The sequence below is a fragment of the Amblyomma mixtum genome, chromosome 1 (assembly GCF_055824585.1).
Source record: "Amblyomma mixtum isolate Tamu chromosome 1, ASM5582458v1, whole genome shotgun sequence".
In the NCBI taxonomy this organism is placed as follows: domain Eukaryota; kingdom Metazoa; phylum Arthropoda; class Arachnida; order Ixodida; family Ixodidae; genus Amblyomma; species Amblyomma mixtum.
Genome location: NC_143012.1, coordinates 246758155 through 246768559, shown reverse-complemented (window position 1 = coordinate 246768559; position 10405 = coordinate 246758155).

Genomic DNA, 10405 nt, shown 5'->3' with positions numbered 1-10405 from the left:
ATGCAGCGCTCTTGTGGACGTTCCAGAGCTAGCGCCAAGCCGTCAAGCAGTCAGGACAGTCTGTGCCCGTGTCTGCTTTTGCTTCGACCACGTTTTTTCGCTGTTTTCACCTTCAGCGTTTGCTAAGCGTGCTCTCGAAGTGAAGTGTGGCAGGATGACGCCATTTAGGTTAGATAGAGCGTGGAACGGCGCTGGCGTTGTAGTTGTTTTTAGAGCCCAAGTCGCGTGTGTTACATGTCCCAGGATTAAGCAGTTTGGCGCAGGTCAAATCAGCTAAAAGAATACCATGACATTTTTATATAGTGAAGTACTTTCATTCATTTTGTCACAAAAATCTTGCGCGTCAACTTTTGAGAGCCACTCATCATCAGTTAACAAACTACACAGCAAAATTCCTCCTGCACATGAGGAAAAATGTGAATACAGACGCCATTTCCCACGCCATGTTTCATTGCAAGATATGATCCTTCATTGCAGACGTTTGTATTTTTTTGCTCGCAACAAAGCGCACTTCATGAACGTGAACGAACGTAACTTAGAGGGGTGCTCTCGTGGCCGGTCTGAGAGGCTGATAATGCGGATGATGTGTTATTTGTTTTGCTGTATTCTATTTCCTATATCTGTTGTAGTTCATCAGCTTGTACCAACCCAATCCAGGAATGTAGCCTCTCTCAGGATTCTCATACTGCAAATGCTGCTTACTAAAACAGTTGCACCAAGATTCCCGCATTAAAGTGAGGCTAGGGAAGAGCTACATTGCTAAAGTACCAGCTGGTTGTCTGCGGCCCACGACTATAGTCAAAAAGAAAATTTTTCTGTTACAGCCTGGTAAAGCAATGTCAGTGAGAAGTTGCGAAACTAAAACTAAGTTATCACGCGTTCGAAATAACTCTACCACACTTCTTTGCCAGTAGCAATGGTCATTCTTTGTGCTGCTTGACAAGTTAACCTAAATATTGAGCGCTGTTTTTCAGTTATTTTTCCTGATTCTTTGTGCTGTTTGAGAAGTGAATCTAAACGTTGACCTTTGTTATTTGAACCATTTTTTTCTTGACAAGAACCATGTGGCCGAATGTTGTACTTCAGAAGCAGAAATTCTTTCACCAATGTTACAGTAATTGTAGAGATTTTATGCCGGCAGAGTAAAAGCAGTTGTCAAGAATATCTCAGTTATGACATAGTGATTCCAGCACTAATACTCATAATGGCAATATTACTGTTCCTTAGCATATACTGCAGCCCAAAACAACCGCAAATGTATTAATGCCTGAAAACAAATGTATAATTATGCAGCTTACTGCGTGTGTTCGGCGGAAGACTTTTTTGGGATGATCCAGGTTGACAAAGGCATGCATTCTGTCTTTGCGCACAATCAAAAGCCTGTTTTCGTTCGTGTAAGCTGCGCTGAGAACAGTTATCGTTTTCGCAAGTAACGGTCTTAATAAAAATCAGAAATGAACTATGTGACTGTAACCTTGTTCATCTTTCTGAGCATATTGATTACAGTTAGATATTTACAGTCATTAGACAAGGCTAAGTGATAAGCCTACCTAGCTTTAACGAGCATTTCTTCTTCGCTCATGGTCCAACAGTGAGGCATCGCGCAAGAAAAAAATTTCTTACCGAGTATCCAAACAATCTAGCCTACAGATTAGAAAATGTGGAAGAAAGTGAAGCTGATGGCGTGGGCACCAATGCTGTTTTCTCCTCTTTTTTTTCTTCTTAACATAGGGACCCTGGCAACTCAAATGACGAGATGGCCAAAAGGACAAATAATATACGAAAATCAAAAAAGACAGAACCGATGGCAGCTCAGATAGAAATGCGCAGAATAACATTATCAGCGAAATCAGACCAGAGCATGCTGCTCTCCATTACATTATTCGAGAAGCATTCTGAATATTTTTATTTGTTTATTTCAGTTCTCAAGCAGCTCATTGTCATTTCCACTCACGTGTTCAAAATCGAAGTTATGGGCGCATTCGAAAACTCGCACGGGAGCCATCGAGTGACAGGCGACACTGCATGAGAGCGCTTTTTTTTACATCTATGAGGAAGAATTCACTGGCGTATCTAAAGAAAATTGAAATTTTCTGACTTGAAATTTAATAATGAGGAATGCGAAACGAGCTTTGAAGAGAATCTAAAAAGGCAGAGCCATCAGAGAACGGCTTGAAGAGTGGTCTGAGAGTGAAGAAGAAAAATAGAAACTATCCGCCCGCGCCCTCCAAATCTCGTCGAGTCTCGAAGAATGGAGAAAAAGAAAGCAAAATAAGAGAAGAATGAAAATTCAGGATCGTAATAAGTGAGATATGTCTGAACCCAGGCTCAGGGCACTTGCGCAATCAGCCGCCCCCTAATCCGCTGAAGGAGTGCACCCGACGAGCGCCATTCCACTTCGGCGAACTGCCTGTCAGAGGATATGACCAGAACGTGCTCTTCGCATCAAACTGAAACTTTCGAAATTCTGGCTTCACTGCCACGAGCTTATTTGACTCTTGAAGTTGCTGCGAGTACGTCTGAGCTTGTTGTCTCTCAGTTCCAGCGTAATATGCTTTCTTTTTTGTAGCGAATTCGTGAGGAGCTTTTGTTAGGGTCTATGCGATGTATTATGATTGCTTGTTCCACTTTTGAAATTTTGCTGTTTATATGCCAGGGTCATCCCCTCGGCAATTTTTCTCTGTATTCAGGCATTGTCTCATAACTACTTTTGATTCTGTTTTGCTACTGGGCAGAATAATGTGGTGAATTTGTCTTCTCTGTTAAATTCAATCATGATTATCACAAGGAACATTATGTGTAGGCCACATTGAGAGTTTTGCGTAAACAAACGACCACTGCTAATAGAAGATAGGACAGCACGGTTTTAATATGTTTCAATGGAGGCAAGAATAAACAACAGGGAAAAAACGCCAGACCTCGTGAAGACTCTCCCCTTCACGTGTTATATTAGTTAGGATCTTTGGTTTGCTTGTGCCGCTTGTCTCATCATGACCTTGTAGATTCCACTTGTTCTTTCTTTCCTTGTGTGGTACGCCCCCCCCCCCCCCCCCTCACATGGCTGTAAATATACGTTGCATCTGTACTTCCAAAATAAAGTTGAAAGTTCAGCGCTCCTGTCCGTCGTGTTCCGCCTTTTTCTTGACCGTTGTGTTTTTTGCGCAGGTTCGTTCAGATGCATTATGAAGCTTCTTGTCATACATACAAGCTTGCACCCATGCTCAGCATACATGGCGCACTTCGAGCGTAACACACCTCTACGCGCTTTTGTAGAAGAGAAAATTAAGTGGGGCAGCTTCCAATACCATTTCTCATAATTTGTAGCCCGTTTAGGTTTGCAGCCAATTAAGAGCATCCATCTGCGAAGAGCGACGCCGCAGCTGGAGCAAGGACGCTGGTTTGCCGCCAGAAGAGAGCGAACCCCATTATTGGAGCTGATATCGATGTAGCCTGGAACAAACGGCCGTACCCCGCCGGAAAAGGAGCCCTGCTCGCGGGCAGCTAATAGTGCACGGCCACCTGCGCAAGCCCGGCTGATTAATGGTCAGGCCTCTTCCTGCTCTCGGTGTTCCGCCGCGGGAAATGACCTATTCTGGAAGGCTTAAGGTTTTTCGCAACGGTGCCTCCGTAAATGAAGGAAAGAGGCACTGAAACCTCACCCACTTTTTACTTTGAGAGATTAACGCAGCCCGAAGCAGGCTTACTAAAATAAACAGCAAGGCTATTCGGCCGCTGATTCTAAGCGAACTATTTCTTAAGTTTTTTGGGGGGTTGAGATCTTCGGTTACGGCTTCCATACAGTAGGAAAAGCTTAACAGGCATGTTCTTGTTCACTACCTTACGTTTCACCACGAATAGAGCTGGCATAGCAGGCAGACATGGAGAGCCAGTGCTGTAACGAGAGCATTTAAGGAGCCTATAACAGATATCCATAGAAAATTCATACACGGCAGACACACGGATATGCACCGAGAAAATTTGAATTTCAAAATTTGAAAATTTGAATGCTCAGTCAACGCTAATGTGAGCTTAAATTGGCTTCATAGAAGCGAACAGCTGCCAGAGGGTCTGCCATTTCCCCGCTAGGAATATCGCTTTGATGAATGTCTCCTTAAATGCACGCATTCATAAACTGCATACTAATTTGATATGGCACATCGATCGTCCGACTAGATGAAATTGCATCTGAGTTGACAACAATAAATAAAGACAATGGTCTCTAAGGAAAATGAGTCAAACACCTCTAACTAACATTTTTATTCGTGGAGTAGTTTTGCGAGTCGGACATTTTTATTTCCATAAAATCTTATACTTGAAAATGAAAAGCTTCGGGATTGCACTGCAGCAGAGGCGAAACTGCTGCACAACAGCGCTTAAAAGGGAAACTGCATAGGTTTTAGAAATCAACGAGCTTAAGAGGGCCGAATGTTTGAAACTTGGAGGTAAAGCACGCAAAGTCTTTTTGGGATAGCACTTGAAATAGTGAAGTAATCGCCGATTAAAATCCGGCCGCCCTTCAAGCTTCTCCGTAGCGCACAACGCCAAGTGGGGGGCGCATGATGACGTCATCGAAGGTATCGGTACATTTCCAACGCACAGACGCCTGCTTTGAAGGAAAACAACCAACGCCACCGAAGGCGAACTCCGCCTAGAGTTGTTTGGCAGCGTCTAACGCGTCAGGGCAGTGGGTGGCTGACGACAGAGCTAATTTGAAATCATACCTTCCGTGACGTCATGCTGAGTTTCCCTGCACTCCTCCGGTGCATTGAGGAGAAGCGCAAATTCAATCGTCGATTACGTCACTATTTCAAATGGTAGTGCAAAAACACTTGGCATGCTTTACCTACAGCCTACATAGATTTGAATCCTTCAAAATCGCGAAATTCCCAAAAAAGTGCTGCAGCTGCCCTTTAAATTGGCTTTAATTATCATGTTGCTGCTTGAAGCCTCCTCAAAATATACTTGGTGCCGAAAATATAAGCCATAATATAGATTCCTTGTTAAGGAAGGTAAAGGTTGACAGTCGAGTACCATTTATTTTGCTATTTGTGGTTTAGTGAATTCTGAGACATCACAACTGCCTAACAAAAGTCTTTGTATTAAATTGTTCTTGAACAAATAAACAAATTGATTTGGTTCATGGGGGTTTAACATCCCAAAGCAACTCAAGCTATGAGAGACGCCGTAATGAAGGGTTCGTGCAAGTTCGACCGCCTGGAGTTCTTTAACGTGCACTGGCATTGCACAGTACACAGTTGTCTAAAATTTTGCCTTCATCGAAATTCGACTGCCGCGGCCGGGATCGAACTCGCGTCTTTCAGGCTAGCAGCCGAACGCCATAATCACTGGGCTGCAGTGGTGGCTCAAATAAACAAATTACTTTTGCTTTTATAGGTATATGAAAAGTTTTCAAAAAGTCCAAATTTTTAGTCCTAAATTTCTCACAATTTTCTAAATTGGGTCTCAATTTTTACAAGATTATTATCGATATGAGCGAGTTCTGGAAGATAATAAAAAAATGTTCTTGTGGTAGAAACGATATTGTTGTGATAAGTTCTGCAAAAATGCCGGATAAATTCATTTTGAACAGCTTGTAGCATGAAATCGAAAGTTCGAAGGAACTGAGGACTCACAAATATTCTGCTGTGAGACGAAATTTGTTCTCAAAAGTTACGCGGATTTCGTGCTAAATACTTGGATTCGCTTCTAATAAGATAAAATTTGGTTAGCATCAAAGCTAACTAGATGTAATCAATAATATTTGTTTTGCCAGCTGTCAAAGGTACTGTCGGAAAAAGAAACAGCTGCAATAACCAGATGTAACCAGTTCTGTAGACATCTTGATCCAGCTTAAAGTTTTTAAACATAACTATAAAGTTGTGTGCAGCGGCGAGGAATACTCTTAAAAAATTAGATCCTTATCTGTTTTTAAAGTGTGCAGAATGAGGGTAATAAAGCTAAAATATTTAAAACATTTCACTTCTTGTCTGAAGATGTATTCTTTTCCAGCTCTCTATCTCTCTCTCACACACACACACACACACACACACACACACACACACACACACACACACACACACACACACACACACACACACACACACACACACACACACACACACACACACACACACACACACACACACGCGCGCGCACGCACGCACGCACGCACGCACGCACGCACGCACGCACACACACACACACACACGCACACACACAGACACACACATATATTTCCATAAGTAGGTTGGTAGCAGTTCAAGAAGGGGACGAATTCGCTTATAAGTTTTACATCATTCACAGAGCTGTTGTAGTGTACTTCACAAGCCTAAAACAGTGTTAGTACTTGGAAATTACTCAGGCTTAACCTTCATTTGATGAGGTTGAAATTACTAACATAAATGTGAATGAAGTGATGTCCTATGCATTGTAACTTCATAATTGTTTTAACGCTCAGCAAGCATTGCCCCCAGATAAGAAAAAAAAAATATGTTGTTTCATCACAGAGAATTGGTGTGCGTCAACAAACAATTGTATTTCAATCATGTTCCACCAGGCGAAGAGCAGAAAAGAAGCAACTCATAACTGTCCACGCAGAATGTTTATCCTAAATAAAAACGCTAAAGAAAGGTGAAGAGTAAGTGGCTAGCTTGGAGCCCGGGCCTTTTTACTCGCTATTCAAAATGCACTCCCGTACAGCACCGTTCGCAGCGCCCCCTCACGCGAGGCATATGCTAGCACCTCGGGTGTTGCATCCTTTGAGCATCGAGTGTGCGTGTGTTTTGAAGGGAAAAAAAAAGGACGAAGCAAATGAGCAACCGGCCCTGCCAGGAAGCGAACCGGAAGCTTCTGCTTGAATGGATCGCAGTTAATCCACGAGGAGGCACTGCTAGGTGGAGCCATCCGTGCGGCAGGATGCTCCTCGAATGCTCGGATCTTGCTGTGTTCGTTTTCTTAGCTGCGCAAGCAACCTCGACGAGTATAAATAAATATTGAAACCCTCGGCAAGTCTGACTTTTCACGCAACAGTTGTCGCAAACAGCCATGAAGAGAAAGGGTCGCTGCAGGTAACGAACTGGGTGCTCATGGAGGCAGAAAAGAAGAAGGAAAGAATGAATAAAAAGACGGGAAAAAAGGCAGGGCGCTCTTGTGGCTCGCAAAGCGTGCACGACATCGCATGCAGGGCACAGCCTGATTGCGCACCGCGCCCTCTAGTTGCTTCTTCTTAAGCGGACTGGCGTAGTTGCTGCCAGGTAATGCAAATATTCCAGAGCCGGCCAGTGTACAAGTGGCCCTAGGAAAAGGTGCGCCATTAAATAATTCAGAAACGTCAAATAAGATTGAAAGCCTGCGGAGAGAAACACTGGTTTGAGGTACACGGATGAATGCTGTTATTACGCGTTCACTTGGCTGCTTACTGATTGTGAGCTGCAAAAATACAAGACACAAAAATGTCTGCAATAATTTCTGGACACGAGAGTGGCAGTTGGTTAGCGCTACACACAAGATGATGCTTGAAACACTCAACTACAGCCACACAAATACACGAAAGAGGCTGAAAAAAATTGGCTACGGCTCAGCTTGTAGCTTCACTCCTATAGTTAAGCGAGAATCTCATGCCGCGGAGCTCAGTTTGGCTAGATATACCCCGTTTGTGCTTGACTTCACTCACGGCTGTGTATGGGCTTGTCACCTTATGCATTCGGCCTGTGGTAGGAAACTCCAGTTAGATTTGTTTTATATTGCTTCAGAGCACGTGATTAATGGAGAATAAATAGTTCTTGTCACTGCAGGGTTAGTCTTTTATCTTTTACGAGCCCAGAATATTTTGCCAAAATGGCCTTAAGTGTTTACTAATAATATGTTTGCAATGCTTCTGATTGCTCTTCTTCATGGATGCACAGTTTACCTTTATTTTGGACGATGACAGGAAGTGCTAATGAACTCGCTGTGAAGCGGTGGCAACGGCCGAATTGTCTAATACCCCTGCCACACGGACACCGCAAAGGCCTTTAAGTATCAGGTCCTTGTGTTTAAAGGCGAATGGAGGGCAGATTCACGGCGCAAATGTTGCCCGTTTGCAGCTAAGGGACTGGGAGGCGAAGGCGCCTGTCCAAGACCTTTGGAGCCCAAAGGTGTGGGTTGAAGACTTTTCTCGGGGTTGAATATTTTTTATGCATCGTACAGGGGACCGACGTACTGCTGTCGTCCTATTTGTTTGAACAGCTGTGTACAGCTTGTCACTTTAAAAGGTTTGCTCCCAAAGGTTGCTGAACAGTCTAGTGGAAATAATACGGCACAGCTCCTAACGCAAAACTCACCAGCTTTCAGAAAGGTGCTGAAATAAAACATATGCGTAGCTGAGCAAAATTTATTGAAAGCTTCCTCTACTGCCAGAAGCCTACTGCCTCTTCAGATGTCTCGATTCACGAAGGTCCACTGAGGAAGAAGGCGCGCATAAAATTTGGAGTATGGAAGAGTAAAATAAGCACAAAAAGAAAACCCCGAAGCGAAAAAGTGTCACAAAGTAGTAATAGAATTGAGTTATATAACAGTGTGGAAAATATTGTGTAAGCAGCCAACTTCGCAAATAGGATTGTGTCAGCTGCAGTTCTATAATCGAGCCAAGAACACTTTTCTTAATTGTATCACTTTAGCAAACTAAATTCGATAGATAAAAATCATGTATATCACGTCAAATATCATCACCCTCGCAATACGATGATCACATCAATATTATCCTCGAAAATCTGCAAGAACTTCACTACCAACCAGCAAACAACGGATGCGTTTAGTGTACGGTGTACAGTCTGATGAAGGGCGAACTTACTAAACTTGGTTCATATAAGTAGCATTTTTCCTCCAGAAATATAAAATATCATTCAGGCCAACGGCTAGCGAAGTTTTCTTAGTGTGAGGTGCAAAATGAGGAAATGAATTATCACTATGGGTCACAGAAACTTAAAAGGATATTCATAATTATTTGGTCCTAATATTGTTGGAACTTTTCAGCATACAACACACATGATGAATGTCAGTAAGGAACCGCAGAAGGCTGTCGGCACGCTAAATTTCAAGAAACTAAAAAGAAGACATATACAGGAACAAGCTGTGAAGACTATTGAAAATCCTGCATTCCGAAACGGAATGAAAAACCTTAACTTCAAACCATTTCATGCGTACATAATCAGAGTTTCTTGATATCGATGGTAAAGCAGTAATCGTGAAATGGCACTAACCTTTCTTCACATGAGAACTCTTTGTTCTTCGTGCGCAGAAAAACAAAATATCTCAAAGCTTTATAATACCGAAGCCTCTAACTTTTAATCTTGTCCTATTCTTAAATTTAAGAAATAGAACGGGCAGAGGCACTAAAACTTCACTTATAAGGTAAAGAAACAGCCTTCAGAAAAGATGTCCAAACTACCTGTATGAGAGCTAAAATGTCAACACTAATTCAGCAAACTGAAGGCAAAATGAATACCAGACATACCGTGCACCAAAATATGCATGGCAATTTTGTCTAACCGTGCCTAGGCGAGTAGTCACCTTGCCTAAGCCACTACCCATCTTGTTTGATATAGTTTGTGAGCCATGCAATGCAGAAAAAGCACACCTAGAACGTACATTATTATAATAACACAAAAGACAGCAGATGTTTACGGTGAAAGTTTTAGCTAGCATCCAACCTAATAAAGTTAGGAATCAGTGTAGGAAAGCTTGTTCACTCGAAGAGTTTGTTTCCCTCTACCCATAGGGCATTACATGTAATGCCACCGTTACTGGACGACTACATGGAGTATACACAAAGCAGACATTTAGATTCTGGTATATCGGACTAAACAGCTTAGGGCCTTTCACTGCGCTAAGAAATGAACGAGAGTATTGTTTGTATGGGGGCCGTATTAAATACCATAGAGTAACTTTCTAATTTAATGCTAACTTTACGCCCACATTTGCAAGCACGCATGAGACATAAACTGGGTTATTAACACAGAAAATACTTTCTTTTTTTATTGCGAAGGACCTCTGTTTTTTAGTAGGCATTACAAAATCACATTCAGCCCGCTTTCTTTAAAAATTCGTGCACTTACTGCCATTTAAACATCGCGATTTCTTTTATTTCTACTGTCCTGAACTTACTTGAAACCAATTTCTGCCTCACTTGAGCACGTGACTCTGTAGTAGCGACTGCCGAAGAAGTCCCGAACTGTTTGGCGTGCAGAACATTGATTGGCAGAAGCAGATTCAACAAATTGTTACTAGTGCTGCACTGAAATGGAAGAAAGCTCACGCGAAATCCTGCCGGCGCATTCATATAACCTGACAAAGTTTCCGCTCTACGGCCGGCTGTGTGATTCACACGAACACGATGTTCAGTACCTCCAGTTTCTTTGTCAAGAAA